The 21,178-nt window shown below is 48.7% G+C and overlaps 1 long non-coding RNA gene across 1 annotated transcript in view; it reads right to left on the reverse strand.

Annotated features, from left to right (window-relative positions):
- Nucleotides 1-16,821, reverse strand: part of LOC119099853 (uncharacterized) — a 23,178-nt gene extending 6,357 nt beyond the window's left edge. The window contains exons 1-2 of the long non-coding RNA XR_005094422.1: nt 16,783-16,821; nt 1-130 (exon numbers count right to left, since the gene is read on the reverse strand). The exon at nt 1-130 is cut by the window's left edge and continues 31 nt beyond it. This is a non-coding gene — a long non-coding RNA (uncharacterized LOC119099853). The remainder of the gene's footprint in view (nt 131-16,782) is intronic.
- Between the last annotated feature and the right edge of the window lie 4,357 nt (nt 16,822-21,178).

Below are 21,178 nucleotides of genomic sequence, written 5' to 3' on the forward strand. Positions count from 1 at the left end.
TCGTCTTCCCCGCCCGGACAGGCCTTGAAGCCGTCGCAGAGCATGTGGTCGTCTATGCAGAAGTAGCGGCCGTAGCGGTTGGGCGACGGGCAGGCGAACCGCTCCATGCCGTCATCCGACTGAGGACACTCTGAAGCGGAGACGACAGACGGCTGAACATGCTGCAGAGCCACGCTCGCGGGCTGAGCGGGCTGGCGGCTCGGTAGCCGGCAGAGGGCCGGCTACCGGCCCGGCGGCGGCTGTAGCGATGCCGACTGTTCCTCTTTTATATCAAAATGCTACGAGTGTTTACTTGTTTATCTTCTGATATGATGTCCATCATATATTTGTGTCGGACAGTAGGGCGTCCTTGTGGTACTCCGTCTTCCAGGTTAAGCAATATCCAGCAATGTTGGAGAGATGTTTGACAATGGCTTTTTTGGCATAACGTGCCGGCAGGAGATGTAATGTTGTTTGTGCTTCCCTGTCATTTTCAAGTTGTCAGAATATTGACCCTGCAATGTTGACTATCGCAAACTTTTTACAGAGGTGTGTTTTAGATAATAAGGAAAGCGAAACTAGCTTGGTTTCTATTTGTGCAACCTTGAGCATCTCTTAGAATTCATGACCATCGGGCGTCATCTTGAATGCCAACCAGTTGTTTATATCAATCTGGATGACATAGATGGTCGTGTAATATTTCTGTAAAAGGGTTATCATGGGTGCCGGGTCCGTTTCTGGACTTCTTTCTGGGCTACGAAGTGTCATTCAACGTTGAACCAAAGGTAAAATATCAAACTCAGAGAAGACCTTTGACGTACAGTATCACGACATCTGGAGAGACCTCCAGCGCGGCACCACCAGCCATCACTCATCACGCTCCTCTATTACATTGCATATTCATCATTACTATGTACACTTAGCTCCCCTTCGTTGTCTTCAAGGTCATCTGCTGGCTGGTGCAACGGCTATGACATACGATTTCTCCCTAACACTTGCAGTAGTGTGTACGCCACAGACCTGCGTTGAGGCTGTTGCAGTTGCAGCGTGCAACTCTGCATGTCTTGTTTTCTGCAATGCAGCTGCAGGCCACTACATCCAGGAGGGCTCCGGGACTAACCGCTGCTGTTGAGATAGCCGCTATGGTGGCGGAGGCTTCGTCGTTCCAAGTGAAGTTGGCAAGGTCTTCTTCGGGGGGAGGGGTGAGGGGGGGGGGGTCATGATGAGGCTTCTTCAACGACTGGGGCTAGGAGTGCAGTAGGCTAGTAGAGTGTCCAAACTTTTGGCCATACCTTCTGCGGTCCCAGGCAGCGCCCAAACAACTAAGTACAGCAGCCGACCGACGTCAACCAATATCCGACCTACTGGCACTGCAGCGTTGCTCCCCGAGTGTCACCAGATGTGCGCACCCACCAGTAGTTCCTCCCTGGCACGCTGGGCAATGTGCTTGATCTGTCTCACATGTCATCTCATTTAGCAAGCATAATTGACCTGCCACGAAGAAATACGGAAGCAATGCCTTGAGACAGTGCTGCTGAAGGAGGAAGGTGTCGCTCCGCCCTCCGCGCAGGAACATGAGCGCCAGCATTGTAGGCTTGAAGAAGCATTTCACTCACATGCCTCTGGTCAGACGCTCTTTGGCTGTCTCCAGGTAGTCCCTCAGCTCCTGGTATGACGTAGCGCCTTTCAGGTACAGCGTGTGCAGCAGAACGGCGATAGTGTGGTGTCCCCTTTGCGGCTCGCCCACCAGGCGACACAGGTGCAGCGCTACGAGGGGGCCTTTCAATCTGAATGCATCTCAGCTCCGGATGAAGGCTCTGTTCGCTGAAGAGTCACGGATTCAGTTCACTGTCGTCAGCTTTTGTCAGCAGTGAAGTGTGGCATGGCTGGCGGAAGTCCACAAGACTGGAAAGCCGGCCGAGTGGACGGGTTTCAATGTTCAGTAAGACCGACTGGTGGCGGGTCCTGCGCTGATGTCTAAGACACCGGTGGTGTTCGGGCCGATGGTCGACTCACCGCCTGACAGTCAGACACCTTTCTGCCTACGTTTGTGTGTCTCGAAAGGACTATCAGTGCTCTCGGGATGCAGCACATCCACCTCCCAGTCGACTCCCGCTTGTATCACACTGCATACCCAGTCTAATCCAACGAACCTCAGCGAAGGGCCCACCTCAAAATTCACTCACACGGGGAAGATACACACTCCTGATGCACGGGCATACCTCACACGGGCATGATGCACATTCCCGTGTTCCGTGTACAACTTCACTCACACGGGTAAGATACACATCCGTGATGCACGGGCATACTTCACACGGGCATGATGCACATTCCCGTGTTCCGTGTAGTGCAGGGGCACTGCGGAGGGGATCTGTTGTGAGGGTAACTACAAGTGCAGCGCTTGGTGGCGGCGTCACAAGCAGGACAAAGGGAAAGGCCTGGAACAAAGCCCTGATGGCAAACCGCCTCATTATCGCCGTGCTGCTGCATGCCTCCTACTGAATGGCAACAAGCCATACCAGGAGCTGAGCGACTACCTGGAGTCAACCCAAGAGCCTTCGACCGGAAGGATGTGGGCTGGCTCCTTGGTGGGAGGGGTGGTGTTCGGGAACAGCACAGAAACGATGGTAGCAAGTGGCATGGTGTTAGGCGTTAGCAGGATGTAGAGCGATCGCCCCACTGAGCATAAGGGCTGCCACTCTAACCCGAGAGTTTCTTCAAGTGTTGCTTGAATGTGATTAGGCTGCGCTTATGCACGGTTTTACACCGTTTGACCTGTACCCAGCTGCGTGGTACTAGCTGTCTTTCGCCTTATCCTGTTCTCAAGACAGCAGACAGTTTCGTTTCGAATAAAAGTCTCTATAATGGGACTTCAGCCACTTTTGGAGAATTACTATATGCGCCCTCGAATACTTTTTTGCTTCACTACTTGCTCTCGATATACAGCTACAGAAGCATGATTTCTGAGCTAAGATATCACGTCCAGTGAGAGTTGTGTGCCACTCATCGCGTATCGCTAAGCAGCGACGAGTTTCTGAAAGGACATTTACGTACATCCATAGTGCATGCCTATGTAAGCATTGTAGTCTCCCTTAATAAATGTGTCGCTCATGTTGCACATGTTCATATTGTTATAGTTCGTAACGAAGGTAGCTGCTGCGAAGTGTACCCCTAGTATGAGTACGAGAAGACAACAAACCGCATATATCGATCAATACAGGTAATTCTGGTAATGCATGGTCAAGTGTGACCTTTGGATTTTCACTTTATCTTAAATTTGACCCGATACACTAAAAAAAGTTGCAAAAGTGGGCTGCCTGAATCAAACATCCTTAAAAATTATCACATGAGCCTTTAAGTCGTCGAAATAAACTTCGAAACTGGGCCAGTATTCAATATGGCGGCGACCGCCATCTTGGATTCTGAGAAATGCTCAAAGTTGCACAAGTAGTAACTCAGCTAATTTGGACCTTCAAGATACATGAAACATATTTATGTGAAGAACGTTTGCGGCAGTCGATAGTGCAGTCTCCTATAGAAAGTATAAGGATGGTAACTGGACTACTAGGTAATCCACGGATTTTGATGAAGCTAGGCTGTTACCAGACTGAATTTCGTTTTTACTGAATGAATGTAGGCTTTTCCGCACACTTTATTGTACAGTTTCGTAGGTTCGGCGGAGAGCCGTCTTGGACGATGTTGACTTTGCTAGTTACGTCCATCCTGGGCGTCTGCTGACGAACAGCTTTTGTTCAAACCGTCTTCTTTCTCCCACTGCAATCGCTTTTTCCCAATTTTTTCTCACACTATTTATCGTGGCATTTCGGTGAACTGCCTGCAGTTCCGACTACACTGTGATCTATCATTTAAACACTTCTGTGCTGATCACATCTTGCACTGCAGGAACGCCCGTTTGGAAGGCCGAGGGTTCCGCGCTATTAAGCACCTACGCGAGAGCATGCCGCTAATTCAGTAAACGAAATATTCCGAAAGGTAACTCGTCAGATCACATTGCTTTGAATTATACTCGGTCTACTTCTCCGTTCCCTTGTGCATCCGCGAACTGCGAAGCGGCGCACACGCAAGCTGTCTCTCGATTTGCGGTGAACTTAATGCGATTAAACTTGTGAACTTCAATGACAGTATTACTGGAAATTTTCGGAAAGAGTGGGAGACAAATGTGTGAGATCTTACCTTAACCAGCCCAGGATAGCCAGACGATGTGCGATGTGCGAGATTTCCTAACGAATGTGCAAGATCTCTTCACCTGCCCAGGATAGCCAGAAGCCTAACTTCTTAGCGGACTGACATTCTTCTGTCGTCGGCGGCAGAACAACTCTAGGTTTTAGTCATAGAGCGAATCGAACTCCTTGTGAGTGATCGGAGTCATGTTGCGGTTTTATCTTGGCAAAATATCTTGACGAAATAATTGCTGTGGTTTTATCTTGGACCGGAAAGACGATGAGCCTTTGTCATGCACCTCTGTCAAGACATTACAGTACGGAGAGATGGCGGTTGTTAAAGGTAAACGCTCTCACCAAATGAAATGAAGATGATGCAACCAGACCATACGATAATGGCGCTGAGTTTAATTGGCATCACAAAATTTCCTTTAAGAAAGGAACTGCTAATATACGACACTGAGTGCAGTTCTTTGATGAACCGCATTTGCCTAACACATGGACAAAGAGAAAACTTAGTCGTGCGTCACCGGGTTTAACCAACAAAGGGAAACATATTACGATTCCAGTACGTAAACCCACTAATTGGTTAGTCACCTTTTTGGCAAAGACCTACAAGACCTGCTACCTGCTGCCACCTCAAACCACCATTTTATCTGCACAGAGAGCCGTTCTGGGCGCAAAGAACATAAAATTGCAGGCACAGAGCAGCTGGCCTACTAGATGTCGCTGATATCTTTTGGCGCATCAACAAAGCACGCACATACACTTATTATAGAAACACTTCATGGCGCCTCCACATGAATGGTTCCAACGTCCGTATTTCAAAAGTGGCAATGACGCCATGGGTGCAGACGCGCGCTCTCAAAACGAAATTAAACGTATCTAATTAAAGCAACTGCAACAAATGAATAGACGCAACAGTGTTTCGGGCTGATAGTGACCTAATTGGCACCACTCCAACTCCCATGTATCGGTCCATTATTGCCGCCCAGTTCTGAAATTTCCAAATTGGATCATTTGTACAACTCGGGTCTGGGCGGACAAAGTTATCCCGGGAGATGATCCAAATGACTGCAATCAACGAAGTAGGCCGTAGGGGCTCCGTCGAGATCAGGATCTCCTAGGGGCCCCGTCGAGAGCCAGAGGCTCCGCAAGCTGGCTTTCCCCACGTACGCTGCAGTGTGCTGGAAGGGTCGCGAGCTTTAGCGGCGCGGGCCAAATAAAGCAAAGAAGCCCACGCATACTACCCATTCGATCAGTTCATTCAACCGCACCACCTGTCGAAGCGGCGATTTTTCACTCACGCATTTCAAGTAATCGCTCCTATTGAGTCCAAGAAACGAAAATCGTTACTTCATTCGGCTTCTGCGCCCTCCTCCGAGTTTGGCCGGTTCGTAATATTGCAGGGGCAGAACAGCCATTGGACCGGTTCAGTTCTATGGCTGCAAAGCACCGTGCCGCGATCCCGGTGTGCGACAGCCGCCATCTTTCTAGTTGCTTACGTAGCGGTAGCATTCATTGCTGACTGATTGCTAAGAAGTCTTCCAGAGACCTTTCCTGATAACGAAGTTATTAAGAAATGCGCTTCTTAACGCGTAGTTCCACCTTTCTGCTTTCCATGGTCCCTCAACTATTCAAGATAATACGCCCTCGGCCACGTGCAGTAGCTGCTATCGGTATGCGCAGTTCGACGATGGCTGAGAAGCCGCTCTTCCGTGATTGAAAACTAGAGCATAAGCACAGGACCCTTGGTTAGCGAAGATCCTCAACTATTTGCATGAAACATGTAGCCCGACACACGGAAAGTTCGTCCTGTTAAACACCAAGCTTGTTTACGTCATCAAGAACATTACGTTTTAGAGGCCAGTGGGGTGTTGTTATTAGACATATGAGCGCTGGCTTTTTAGTTATGTTTGTGCCGTTGCGTTTGCTTGATTGGTTGATCAGTTTGTCAGGAAAGGGCACATTTTTTAGACTGAGTAAAATAACTTTATAATACTAGAATCCTTATGATCTCCTTGGAATCGCGGCAGCGGAATTGCGAGACAACGATTGTATGTTCCAATTGTTTTATCTATAACAATATCAGTTGCTTTGTACAAACGGTGAGACCGAATGAACGGGGAGCATCAACAGCGAGCGGTAGCCTTAATGATGGGAGAAATGAATCGGTGGAACCGGATAAAATACAAGGGTGCGGTGAAACTGATCGATGCAAGCATAATCATCGCGCCACAAACAGCATTGTGAAGTTCACGAAAAGACATTCGCGCATTTCAGGAATGATTACATTTTGTATTGAAATCTCAAACGAATCGACATTTTGTATTGAGATCTTAAACTTATCGACATGTCGAATGATACTGACAGGTGTTTGCGATGTAATTGCGTCTCACCCCGCGCCAGCATGGGAGATTTGTGCCCTCCCCAAAACTATTGTCGACGATATTCCATCACCCATTCAGTTGCTCGGAATGCAATTTAGGCCATTTTTATATCATTTAAGATCAGTTAGCTGTGACATCATCTTTAAAGCTCGGCAGGGCAAAATGGCAGATAACCGGCCAACCACTTTGATACATGATTCCCTTTGGCATTTTGTCTGGAGCGGGTCTCGTTTTCTATTATTGTGTGGTGGTTCAGACTGCACAAAATTGGTTTGGTATTATTAAATGCGAGTTCGGGGCTTTCAAAGGCTAAATATGATCAAAAATATTCGCCATCATCGCATTATGAACTTTCGGTTTTTGGCACTAGCCACTCGGTTCTTTTAGGGCGAATTACGTATTGATGAAAGTGCAGTTCTAATCTTATAGCACTTAATGTTGCTCAAGCAACACAAGAAACGTTTTTGCACGCTAGATGATTTAGATGGGCTGTATGAGTTGGCATCTTAGAAATGGACAACATTGCGTGAGCCGATTGCCCAGAAAGCAAACGGTGCCATCATTGCGCATTTTGGAGAACGTTTTCGTGTGGATGACACCATTCCCAACAAAATTCTGCCCCCACTGAACTTCCACCACGTTCATCACACTTTTTCTGGAGCTCATTTCGACGTGTCTGAAAATCGTACACTCCCTTTGAATCTTGATTTAACGGGGAGAGTCATGCCAGTGGCGAACGGAAGGACATATGTATAATCGAGGCGCGACTTCCATCAACAACAAATTATTCGAGCTGGGTAATCATGTGGTTTGACTACAGCAATGAAACAGACAATACACAGATTACAATGCCATGGACGAGTTTCTCACTTTTTTAATAAAAGTCGCTGCGTGCAAGACGAATTGGGTGACAAATGTTGACATAAAACTAGCGTAATAAGAAGTTGAAATGACAAATGTCATACTGCCGACAGCAACTCGACTGAACAATGCGAATGCAATGCTCCTCATAATGTAAACAGGGTTGAAACGTAAGCAAACACATTACCTAGGTTCGGTTGACACCAGGTAGCACAAATCGTAGAAGACCTTAACCGACGAAGGATTCGCTTAGTTGTTTTATAGTGTTCATGCATGAAATAATAAATCGTCAGTTGTCGGACCAAACATGCCGACAGCAGGCTGAAGATGACCTCTACCTTTTTATTCGAATTTTTGTGTTGAGTAAATGGGGCAAATGGGACAAGCACACAAACCGCAATAAACCGAAACTGCGCTCAAGACGTCCGCTCCATTCTAACTTCATCGCGCAAAAACTTGCTTCGACTGCTCTCTAAACACCAATTCACTATCACTCAGCAAAAGATGCTGCTTTCCTAAGAACAACAGGGAAAGATGGCGGACGTCGCCCACTTCGGCCATGGCCGGGTGTCTAGACGATGTAGTTGGACTGGTCCATCCTTTTTCCAATTCTTACAAAGTTGCAGATGGGCTAAACGCGGAGGACACGCGGCCGACCGAAGTAGCGATTTTCGTCACGTCGGGGCTACGGCGGGAGCGATTAATAGAAATCCGGTGGCAAAAAATCGGTCGCGTTAGGCTTCGCCGTGGAATGACCTGGTCGAATGAACAGTGCACGGTGGCGTAGTCTTGAAAAACGCCAAGAAGCAGGTTAACGGAGGCTCTATGAAGAGAAATAGCATTGCCGTAATAGAGGCTGTAATTAGTAGGCAGTTTAAAAATCAAGGTCATCATAATCTGATGACCCATGAGAACGTTACGACACCGACGGGAATTGGATGAAGACGCTTACTAGCTTGAGTCAGCTTTTGTCTGCGGAGATGTGGACGGTCCGCGGAAATGGCAGAGCAGTGAGTTGACCTGGTTTGACACGATCGGACAAGTCGGCCAAGAGTTATTCTCTTGGCGAATTACTAGAACGGATATTCAAGCTGTACTAATGCGATCTCGATGAATTCAAGTTGCAGCATATGGCAGTAGGGATAAATTAATAAATCGTCTCTCTAGCCTAGTTTGGGTAGCTAATGCAGCAAACCAATTCACAAACATGGGGAATAGGTAAAGTCGGGGAACTAAAACACCTGTTCTTTTCGTGAACTCTGCGTCTCCACACCCGCCAGGCTTCGCGCGGCAGCCAACATGGTCCTTTTCCGTTGCTTTTCAGAATTCATGCATTCGGTGGCGGTGTCTGCGCTGCTTCGCCCGGCATGACACGGCTCATAGCGTCGTGGCTATCACAGTTTGGGCGGCTCGTAAAGCGCGGCTCTATTCTCGGCGCTGCGGCCCCGAACCGCCGTCGATTTGTCAATGAAGGCCAGCCGTGAATGGACGGCGCTGGCGGAAGCGTCGGTCTGCTGGCCGACTGCCAGCCGCCAGCCTCCATGGCTGGGATGCCGCCCGCAGTCGCGCGCGTGCGACACCCCCGCCCCCCGGAGAGCAACACCCGGACCTCCGCGCTGCCCGACGGCAGGCGGGGGGGGGGGGGGGACGCGGCGTCGGCTCGTTTGTCGGGCCTGCGACCGCCGGCTGGTCGGCCGGGTTGAGTGATGGAGCTCTATTCTGGGACGCGGCCGGCTGGCAGAATGCCAGATTGATCATGACCAGATTTCGGCGTTGGATCTGCTCGCTGCTGTATCGCTAATGTGCGTGGCTTTGAGCAGCCGCCGCATGCGTCGACACCTAGACGGCACGGTGGGCGTGTGAAAAGCAACGCCAGCACTGAAGCGCGAAATTCGCCGCCTTGCTGAATTGATCTGACCGTGCAGACCTGGATGGCGGCCTCTACCACCAGCCCCGTTGGTGGAGGTTCTGTAGCAGTACTGCTACTACCGTGCAGTACTGCAGCAGTAAAACAGTTCTGCTAAGAAGCTTAGTTATGTCCCCGACGTTGGCTTCTTGGCCAGTGTCAGGACTATCACGAATCGAACTGCGCGCGGTTACCTCCACGCCCGCGTCACGCGCATTGAAGGACTCATCATTGGGTATGCTTAAGCGGATTGCACAGGCTTCCTCCGTGAAGGATAATGCAGCCTTATGCATATATTTTAGCTGCAAATAAGTCAGAGCTCTGCTACAGCTACGCCGCTGCCCATGAAATCCACTATCGTGGTAATGGTTAAAGTCTCAAGGTGGGCAGTCCGTAAAGCGTAAAGAAAATCAGTGAGTCACCAAGACTGCTACCCACTGTTACAGTGCGAATCACATGATTAGCATCATATCATTTATCATAATTACCATCATATTATCAACTTAAAACTAGTATTTTATCAAATAACGCCCCGAAACCATCTCATGTGGTCACGATCTCCAACTAGGGAAGGTGGAATGGACTGCAGCATGGCACCCTTAGCTTGCATTGCGTTTGTACCATCTAGCAGTCAACGCGCCAAACCTACTCACTGGGGCAAAGGCTGACTGTTTATATCTTTATTTCCATGCGCCGCCTGCCTATTGCTTAAAGAGAATATTCCACCTTTGAAGACAACGAAGCAAGCATTAGATATCATGGTGTAAGCTCACTTATAACTACTGGCATGCTTTGAAGTTTAAAAGACTACTCTAGACAACACCATCTCTCTGTTTGGTAAGTATGCTCCTCGATGCGTCGTTGTTTCATTACGTCATCGTACCTTGCACAACATTGTTTGACAGCCAATTGACGGTCGTTATACATGGAAATCCTGCTTACGAACGCCAGATACGATCGACTCGACCATTATATTTTTCTCGGTCTTAACCGCTGCAAAGCTTGTAGAATGGCAGGATTTTAATGACGATATCACTGGGCCATGAATGCCAAGGAGACCTTGAAATGCTCTCCCCATATAGTCTCCTCACTTTCAAGGGCCTGTAGCTCAGAAATTAGAGGGATTTAGACCTTAAGATGGGCAAGGATGTGGCCCACACCGAGAGGTCCTAATATGGCTGTTTCAGTTCAAAACCCCATACGGGTGTGGAACACTCTCTTTGAAACGAAAAGGCTGTGCCAGACAACGCAATTTCTCTGCTCGGTAAATCTGCTCTTTAATAGGTCATAGTTATATCCTCGAAACTTGCACAGCATTGATTCCTACCCAATGGACGACCGTTATATCCGGAGAGCGTGCTCGCGAACGCCAGATGTGAACGGCCCGGCAATTCTCTTTGTCTTGGCTTTGAACCCCGCATGGCTAACGGAATGACAGGATATGAATGACGTCATGGATGTCTGGGTGACGTTGAAATAGTCTCCCCCAAAAAGCACCCACACCTCCGCAGACGTTTAGCTCAGAAACTACAAGGGTGTTGGTGTTAACAATGGCATGACTGTGAACTGCACCGAATGATCTTTACGATGCCACTGTTTCAGTTCAAGACCCCATACAAATGTGGAACATTGCCTTTAATCTTTCCCAACAATATTGGGGTGGAGGCTGATAAAGCTGATGCCCCGTTAGATGCATGCGAGGATGCATGCATCTTTTATTACTTAAGGCATCAGCCAGGAATCAGTAAAAGATTTAATTTTTAAGAGGCGCGGTTGACCAGGGAGCACAATACACATCGGTTACATGGCATACATGATCACATTCCCCGCGGGGTGCGAATATTGACAGCGTGCTTGCGTAGCAGCCTGCCAAGAAATCGCACCATTAAAATTTCACCCAGCAACACTATCGGCTAAAGAGCATACGATTTGGCGACTATTTGTCGGTCATTTGGTTACATGTCCCCTTGTCTCTGAAATGCGTTTTCACTGTTCCCGACAGCTTTACTGTCTTTACAGACACATCCAATGTCGCATTCAGTCGACCGGCGGCCAACCTATCCGACATGACGTTTAGTCGACCGCCAGCTAACGTATCCGACGTGACGTTCACACCGCGGCCATTTGACGTCATCGTCGCCACTTAACCGGTAAATTAGAACACGCAACGTCGGGGGCGCGATGACAAATGTGGCCGCCGCCGAACCCGCCGGTCGCGTTTCATACTCCTCAGGACTCGGAGCAGTTAATGCCATATGTTGGCGCGAAAACGCGTACTGTATGCGAGCGTTCGAGGCGATTCATCGGACCCAGTTTAAAAATACGCATTCGACTGAACCCAGATGGCCAATTTCCGTTCGCGCGACACGAACCCCGCTCTCAACTGAGACAACCTGAATTATACTTTTTGACAGCCACCATTGAGGTATATTTGCACACATTGATACGAAATAGCTTTGTCTCGCTGTGAGAGGAGAGAAAGAACGAATGAAACGACATGATAACATAACGACATAACGACATAATTACCTATATGGGTGCGCTTCGTTTGCATGATCAGGACAGCCTCGTGTGTATGCAGCGGTATTGATAATCCGGCGAATGCACTTTTCAAACGCCCATTTGGAAAGGAGCAATAACATATCGGAGTACTACACATGCAACACCAACAAAACTAACCGGGGTGCTTCCCCATCCCCACCCGTACCCCTATCTCAGCCCACTCATCCCAGCAGCGCTCCAATTCTTTACATTCGATCAATAGCTATTTGTATCCCCGTGGCACCCCTATGTGAGCGTGATTACTGACCACGCCGCTGTTAACTGGGGGATTCAACTCGATCTTGTTTTTAAAATTATTTTCTCCTTCCTCACGTAGACTAGTGTTGTCTCTTTCACCTACAGGTGCCCTCTCGTAAGTCATGCCGTCCATTGGCCGTATGCTTCGATCAAGGCCGATGCTTTATGAAGTTCATGAGGGGGGTGAAGGCTGCATTAAATACAGGACATCTGAGTTTTATGTTTTAGAGCTCTTCAAATAGTTTGTGTCCAAACTTCTTTTCGGCGCAAAGACAAACATGCCCAAAAGGGATACAAAGCCCAGTGAGCAGACCTGTGTAACATATGGATTACACGGAAGGCAAGCTGTCGTCATTGCCACTGTATATCATAATTTTGTTCACTGCCGAGCCCGTCAGATTTCTTGCAGCTGATAAGTGACAATTGTGCATTTTCCCGGCTTGGAATGGCCTTTCCGGTTTGAAGTAGCCGCGGTTCATCCACCGGCATCCGGCGCCGAAGATCACAGGCTTGAACCACGCAGCGTTTTGAGCGAAAGTAGCTCTGATTTGTGGGCAGAGTCAGCAGTCAGCTATTTTTAACGATAGGTCCAACCAAGAAAGCTTGCTGCACAAAAGCTCATCAGCAAATTTTTCCCCATGCACCAGTTTGGGGGGGGGGGGGAATGGAGTTTGACAGCTATTGCTCGTTGTCATCAAAACGCATAAAACGCAATAATTTCGACAGCTATGTCGACAAATGACTAACAGCAGCTATAATGTCAATAACGAGCGCCTCATGCACGTGAGCGGAGCCTAGTAACCGACCAGGAGCTCTTGAAACACTGACTGATGGAGCGCAACGCGGACATGATCACTGCCATATCGTACAGCATGGTGCAATCATGGAGACATTCACAGATATCTGCGGTCTGTTAACATGCCAGCTTCATTGAATTGTGGAAAAACGTGACGTGGAAAAACATATACATATATATCACATACGAAGACGTGGAAAAACATATACATATATACACAATACGCATTAAAACGTTCGTCGAAGCAAAGCTCAAAACGTTCCATTCCACTACGGGTGTAGCACGGACAGGAAGGACTTGACTTCAGACTCACGGGTCGCTCCAGCACATGGCTGCCGATCACCAGCGGCGGTCGCACCAGCGGAACAGGCTGCCGATCGCTCGACGGGCCCAGGGCTACATCCGAAGGTGAAAACTTGCTCTTAAAAGAATTCGTAAGCAAAATAGAAGCAGGATAAGCCAGCTTATGTCACCCGCTGCAAAACGGGGGAGTATGGTTATATTTACGCTGCCTTAATCTGGCATATTTTGGGCCGTCAAAGGTAAGATACGGAAAACAGACCGAAAGGCACATTCGTTCCATACAGACGGGCACCCACTCGGTGGACTGGCTTTCAGACCGGCATCATCATTGCAGCGGAGATCCACGTCGCCCTGCTGACTTGAGGGCGACCGAAGAAACAAAAGAAGCTGCGAGCCGACCTTAGCGTCGTAAGCCCGGGGTTTAAACTCCGCTGCGCACTGCCCACCAAACCGGACGTAGGCGAACCCCTACGTCAAGTGCCCTGAGGCGCTCTCTGGTCGCCCTGTTAGCGGGACGCAACGCTGGACATATCATTGCCGCGCTAAATCTCCTTGCTACACCCGATTACAGGTGACGCATGAGTTAGGAATGCGCTTTTTATATATAGGATAGAGGGATACCCAGGTCCTTTAACACTTAAACATGTCAATTGCTTAATAACAAACTGAAACGAAATTTGACCACAACACTAAAGGTGATCATAGGCTGACGAAAATGTCATCTGTTAATTTGCATGCATGGGGACTTGCAGAATTTGCTCCTGAGTATGGTAGCATAACACGAAACCAGCCTTTTCCTCTTTGTGATACGACACTTTTGCAAATTTTGTACTTAGCCGTGGACCTTACTGGGGACCAACACACCACAGCCATAGTCTGCACTCCGCCGAAGTACATCAGGGCATCACAAGTTGCCCTGAGGAAAAGCCAAACAGGCAAAAGTGCCAACGTTGCTGTTCTGCATTTATTGTAGTTGACGGGCTGCTTTTCGAAGCATTAATTTTTCCTCTTTATGAAAAAAGCATTTATAGATGTCCCTCGCAAGCTCGATCCTTAAAGACGCTCTCACCCCCATCCAATGCAAGTTTTTTTACACCCCGATAAGAACACTACTAAAGGACGTCACTTTTTACTTGACAATCGATTTGGTACATCGCCTCCTTTTTGTGTTGGCGGCAGCGCACGCCGGAATTATCCCTTATGGGTAGATCACAGCCAAGGGCCGCCACGGCTAGGTGATGTTTATGTTATTTTTGTCCAGTGTCCTAGCCATGGCGCTGAATGGAATGCACTCAAATCATCGGCCAATAGCTGCGCTATTCGTCAGAGACCGTGGCGATGCACAGCGCGTGGGTGCAATCCACAACACATGAAAGCAACAGCGGGTGTCGAAATTGCGGATCATACTCTGATGTCGCATTCCGCTTTCGGGCCGCAATGCCAGCTGTCTTTCGCAATGGATGCACCCCGCGTAAATGTTCTAGACACCACTTACCATTCATTGGGCGGGGCAATCCACATAGGTGGCTCTTCATGTCTGTGAGTCAACACTTCAAACTGAAACTGTGAAATGACTTCATGTACGTGAGGACGATGTCACGCAGGAGAGCGTACAGCGTCTCGGCGAAGTGGATGTTGACTGCCATCGGGTGACGTCACTCACGGCAAGCAGGATGGACTCGCGCCCACCGCTATACAGAAGCTGTCTTCTACCGATATCGGGTCGTAGTCTTTAAAGGCGGAGCACTTGTACGGTGTGAGTCGCGTGATCATGTTCGCTTTTAATGCGGCTCACTGCGAGTGCTACTGGAAGGCTTGTTTGAACTACTCGATGGAGTCAAGTTTTTTACATTTAACCAGCGGACCTTTCATGCTCATCAGAACTACGAGACACAGCACCTTCAACTCCTTTTATCAACTCCAAGCCGTGCCGTGGTAGTCATCGTCATTTTCGATCAAAGACAGCTATATAATGAACAATTCCCAGACCTTGGATATATATCACACGCTATTAACTTTGAAACGCGCGGACCCACATCAGTTTAAAGTAACGCACATGAGGCCACAGGTACCTTGGTCGCTTTTCGAAACATTTTGCGCGCGATGCGGTTTACACAGCTCTGCGAAGTTCGGGCTATGTTGAAGGCACCAATATCTTTTGACTGCCCGTACTTGGATGGCAGAACTAAGAAATGTACAAAGTCACGCAATCCGTTTTTAGAAATAGGCGACAAGGCCTGCACGGTATGCTCCAGCATTCATTTGCCGCTTTGGCTAGGATAAAATAACAATAACCTCAACACTTTCCGCCATTCTGGGTTCCCACCATCCAGCTGTTTTTCCCATCGTTTTCACACCATCGATTTGGCTTATGGCCGTCCTAAAGACAAACTTCTGTGTGCACGTAAAACACATACCAGCACATTGATACATGCACGCACGCACGCATACACACACACACACACACAAACACACACACACACACATATATATATATATATATATATATATATATATATATATATATGTTTGTAGTTGTGTTTGCATTCGAACGAGTGCACATAGCAGTCCGGTCATTTCAAGGCATGTGCGGAAATGACGAGCCGACTAAGTGAGATTTACAAATGCGTGAGAGATAACCCGTCCGATCATTGAGATGCATGCACTCAACCACCTAAAATAAATAAGTCCTTTGCGTGTCACTTCCATCTCACGGCAGGCCAACGGATAACACAAGACCGGCTACTGACCGAAGTCCCCAACTAACACGATTGCCGCAAAGAAGTGTAATGCTTCGCAGGTGCTCCTAACAAGGCTGTTTCGGCTGCGAGCAGTACCGTGAACGGGTCATAGATTGGTGCCCCGCCATGGGACTAGCTGCGGGCTATTGGACTATGGTTGGAGGCGGTGCAAACAACTGTACGCGGCGAAGCCGCGTTGGATAGAAGCAGCAATGATAGGCGGTGGGATCACCATTGGGCAATAGAAGTGCTGCTTTAGACCGTGAGGCCAGGTACGAATGGCGACGTTGAGATGTAAGCGGAAAGACCATCTGCAGGATGCAGGGCCAGTTGTGGGATGCAGGGCCAGTTGTGGGATGTGCAGGGAGGGAAGGCGGCGGGACTAACCGCAGAGAACGGGACTAACTCCCACGAGTGGGACCAGCTGTCGGGAGTGGGACCAGCTGTCGGGAGTGGGACCAGCTGTCGGGAGTGGGACCGGCTACGGAGCCCGGAGACAGCTGCGAGAAGCGTAAACAGCTGATTGAAACGGGAGCAGCCGTGGGCAGCGACAGTAAAGACGCTAAGGGTGTGACCAGCTTGTGCGGGCCGGTAGCACAGCTGCCAGAACAGCTGAATGACCGGCGGGCGCCGGCTGGAGGGGGCGCGCGGCCCGCGCTGCAGCGGACTCACCGATCTGCGGCGTGCGCTGCAGCAGACTCACTGATCTGCGGCCAGCGCTGCGGAAGATTCACCGATCTGTGGTCTGCGCTGCAGCGGACTCACCAACCTGCGGCCAGCGCTGAGCAGCCCTCACCGACTGCGGCCTGCGCTGCGGAGGACTCACCTATCTGCGGCACGTCGTACTGCTGCTGCTGGTCGCCGGCGCGCCGGCTCCGTGCGAAGGTCGCCGGCGGGCCGCTGCCGACCGGTGCCTCCTGCCGCCACTCAGCCGGCTTTGGCTCGGCGCGCTTCTGGCCGAGCCGGCGCAGCGTGGCGCGCCTCACCAGCTGCAGCAGGGACGTCCGGTGCGGCTGCTGCTGCGGCGCCGCCGCCGCCGCCGCCAGCCAGCACAGCGCCAGCAGGCAGAGGCCAGTCGCGCCCAGCGCCCTGCGAGCAGACATGGCCCAGAGCGGACGGAGCGGGCGTGCGCGCTCACTGGCGACCACTGCGGCCCGGGCGCGGCTGCATGGCAAGAGCGGAGCGGCGCCGACTGGCGCCGGCCGGGCCGCGCCGCCGGCCGAGAGCGGCCGCCACCCACGCCCACGCCGGGCGCAGGGCGCGCCGCGCGCGCCGCACCCACAGTCGATACCGGCCGACGCCACTTACACACTTGTTACTGGACACAGCAGACGGCGCCCGGTCTGGGCGACCGTGACGTCAGAGCGGCGGCACGGAAGGACGGCCGGGCCGCGGCGATGTCCCGGGCCCGACCGGTAGAGCCCGGGTGCAGGTCTGCCGCTGGCCTCTGTGAATCGGCGTATTAGCCGGCGGCACCGAACTTACCGTGTATTGGTATTATTGTTAAATGGGCGTACAGCTTCCAAACGGATGTCGGATGACCACGCGGGCCGTCAAGACGCTTACCTGTCGCGGAAGTCGTTGCTTTGGAAACAAGGCATGGCATGTAGGCAAAGTGCGAAGTGTAGGGCCCGTATGTTTGCACTGGATAAATGAGTGCGAGCATCCAGCCTTGCAGTAATTTTGATGGTCAAATGAATAACGTGCGAAGCGCTCATTGCGTAGTAAATTATAAGTGACCTGTTTTGTATATTGATTTGCGCAATGTGCGCCAATTTTGAATAGGCCCGCGAACCGAGCTGTCATCCCCGGAAGAAGCGTGCTGGTCCTTTTTTGTACGTAGTGCATACGAACACAGGAACTGGACCTGAATAACTGTCACCATGCGTCAGTTATAACACCGTTCACCTATCACAAAACTAGGAGCGACGCCCAAGGGCCATTATTTTTATCTAGGTCTTAAAGAGACTGTTCCACATGTGTAAGGAGTTTTGAACTGAATAGCCATCTTGAGGATCATTCGGTGCACTTCACAGGCCTGCCCCTCGTCAGACCCACACTTTTCTAGTTTCTGAGTTACACACCCGCGAAGACGTACAGGCTATTTCGGGTAGACTTTTTTAAGATCACACAGGTATCCACGACGCCAAAAATATTGTTAGATAACAAATCCTACCATACCAATGACCATGCGACGATCAAAGCCAAGACAAATGCCATTATCGAGTCGTTTATATCTGGCGTTCATGGGCACGGTTTCCGGATATGACGGTCGTTAATTCGCTATCAATCAATGTGATGCAAGGTAAGATGACGTAACATTACAATGAGGTAATGAGGAGCAGATCTACTTAACATAGAAATTGTTGTGTCTAGAACAGCCTTTTCCACTTCAAAGAATACCAGGTGTTAAGCGAGCTTATTTCATCATAGCTCATGCTGTCTCCGCCATCTTTAAATGTGGAATGTTTCCTTAAAGAGTGTTCCACATTTGTAAGAGTTTTGAACTGAAACTGCCATACTGATGATTATTCGTGCATTTCACATCCCTGCCTTGGCAAGACCTAAGCCCCCCAGATTTCTGAGCTACACGCCCGCGAAGATGCGCAGTCTTTTTCTTGTGATCTATTTCTGGGTCCCCCATCTATGACACCATAATACCATTAAAAGTCCACTATTCCATTGACCATGCGGCGATCACGGCCAAAAAAAATCCGGCTGTCGAATCGTTTATAACAGACGTTCGTGAGCCTGATTGTCATATCTAACTGCCGTCAATTAGTTCACAATCTATTTTTTGCAAGGCACGTTGACGCGATGAAACAATGACATAATGTGGAGCATATAATCTAAATAAAGAAATCGTGTTGTCTAGAGCAGTCATCTCCATGTAAAAGCAATGAAATGAAAGCGGATGAGCTTATTTCATAATATCTGATGTTTGCTTTATATCTTCAAATGTGGAGCATTCTCTTTAAGAAAACAGCATACGCTAACCACTTTCAAACATAATATAATATACCAAGCACTAATCGTACGTGGTCATCTATCGTGTCACAAGCCTAATAAATAGCTGTCATATAAATAGTAACCAAAGCTGTGCTGGATGGCTAAACGTACTGGAGGAAATGTGTTCACAAAGGGCGGATGCATTTAAGGAATTCTGCGCAAGGAATAAAAAACTCATTTTTGGCCGTACCTTGCCTTCAGCCACTACGCTCCGGAGATGTTCCGGATCTGACTGAAGTGTACAAGGCTTTTGTGGAGAGGGAGTAAAACCTCCGTGCTACCTCAGCATGTTGAGCGCACATAGCCATCATCTAAATAAAGACGCTTGAGGAACGCTGAATGGCAACATCTGGCCTGTTTCTAAGGACCAGGATGCCCCAGGGAGTCCACCTGGGAATCCATTCTCTGCAGTGTAAGCCTGTGCTCAGCGTGATAACTCGGATTAATAAGCACACTGCCCGCAATGAAGTGATGAGCTGCGAACACAAAAAGCACATTCCTTGAATCCCCTGAATTCTGGTATGCATATTTGGATGAGTTTTCATGGATCTAAACGCAACACATCAATTTTCGTACATTGCGAAGTCTGGTGCGATGTGGTGGTCAGGGATGTAGTTTCCTATGTTGCTAGGGAGGGGAGCTCTAGCCTCCCCCAAGTTTGGTTTCGGTCCCCCCAACTTTGAGAGGAAAGTGGACTAAATCTGTGGAAAAACCTGTTTGTTGACGTATTTTTGGTGTGGGTTTTGGTCATTTCCTGTCGCTTAACACCTCCCCCCCCCCTTCCCTAACTCATTTTGTAAAACTACATCCTCTGTTTTAGTATTGACTCCTTTGTTATTGTACGCTGCACATTAAGCTACCCCAAACAATCATTATAGCTACAGTGTCATTTGGAAAGCAGCAATTCACACATTTCTTGTAGATCTAACAATATTTTCAAAAGTGCACACGTTTCACAGTTGAAATAATGCCGTCCACAAGATGACGATACCACAGCAACAAATGTTACACTGCGCGTCGAGAAACCAGAGGCACGGGGTTCGATTCCCCGCAGTGCTCGCTCCTCCTACCAGGGTGAGGGGCAGACGATGCTATATAGCCTCATCAGCTGAGTGTATCGTAAAGCCCCAATGACGACGGTGATGATCAGTCATAAGTGTTTAGAAGATGGAAGTAAGTTTTGCGTGTAACTTTATTAATGCGACGATTGATCAAAAACAAATTACTCGAAGTTTATTTATTTAGTATTCAAACCTAGCATGGTTTGGTATAAATCCGAGGGTCAAACACCTTATTAAAGAGCCTTGGTTGCTCGCAGCGCCCTATTTGATCCCCGCGCTGCCGGGAGCAGGTGCACGTAGCACGTGAACACGGAGGAGATGAAGGCGGTCAAGATTAAGAACTTAGATCAAGAATTAGTCAAGGCTGAAATGCTTAGCAAAGTGGTGCTCATGCAATGTTAATTAACGGAAAAATGCAGATGCAGAATTTTGTTTTTGGAGGCTTTTGTCCAGTTGTTTGTTACTGGGCATTAGCCATTAACTTGCAATTGAATGCAAAAGAATGAGAGACCTTTAGTTTTACGGAAGTTTTTTCTAGTACATTTACGATTAACACGACACATATGGATATAAAACATCGATAGCCTTGCTCCTCGTAGAATAAAAAGGAGAATGGAGAGATAGATGAGGTATTCTGGCTACATGCCTTTATTAAAACAAATATCAGCAATAAATTCAAAATTGGCCGCTGATCCTATTCGATTTTTCAGGTTTTCCTTTTTAAACAGCATGCCGCATTGAACAATGTTTACATACGAAAAACTGCAAAATTGAGTAGGATCGGCAGGCTATTTTGAAGTTACTACTGATATTATTCTCCATAAGGGCATGCAACAAAAATATTACCTGCATCTCTCCGTGCTCCTGTTTAGTCTACAAGGAATAAGACTATTGATACTGTCTCACTTTCATTTTTACTTTTAATATTTCCTAGCCATGAAATGTTTCAAAATAATTGTTCGAGATCTTGCGGGTTTTGTGTCCAATAGGTAATGGAAGAGATAAAGACCTTCAACGATAGGAGAAATTTACAACTTTGGCTGTGGCTTACGTTCATGGGGTCCGTACATTACGCGTTATGAAAGCCGACCATGTGAAGATGTCGGTTTTACCACTTGTTCGCTGTCTTAAGTGCCAAGATGCGCCATACAT

Source organism: Pollicipes pollicipes, unplaced genomic scaffold (genome assembly GCF_011947565.3).
Source record: "Pollicipes pollicipes isolate AB1234 unplaced genomic scaffold, Ppol_2.1 Scaffold_4881;HRSCAF=5763_pilon_pilon_pilon, whole genome shotgun sequence".
NCBI lineage: Eukaryota > Metazoa > Arthropoda > Thecostraca > Pollicipedomorpha > Pollicipedidae > Pollicipes > Pollicipes pollicipes.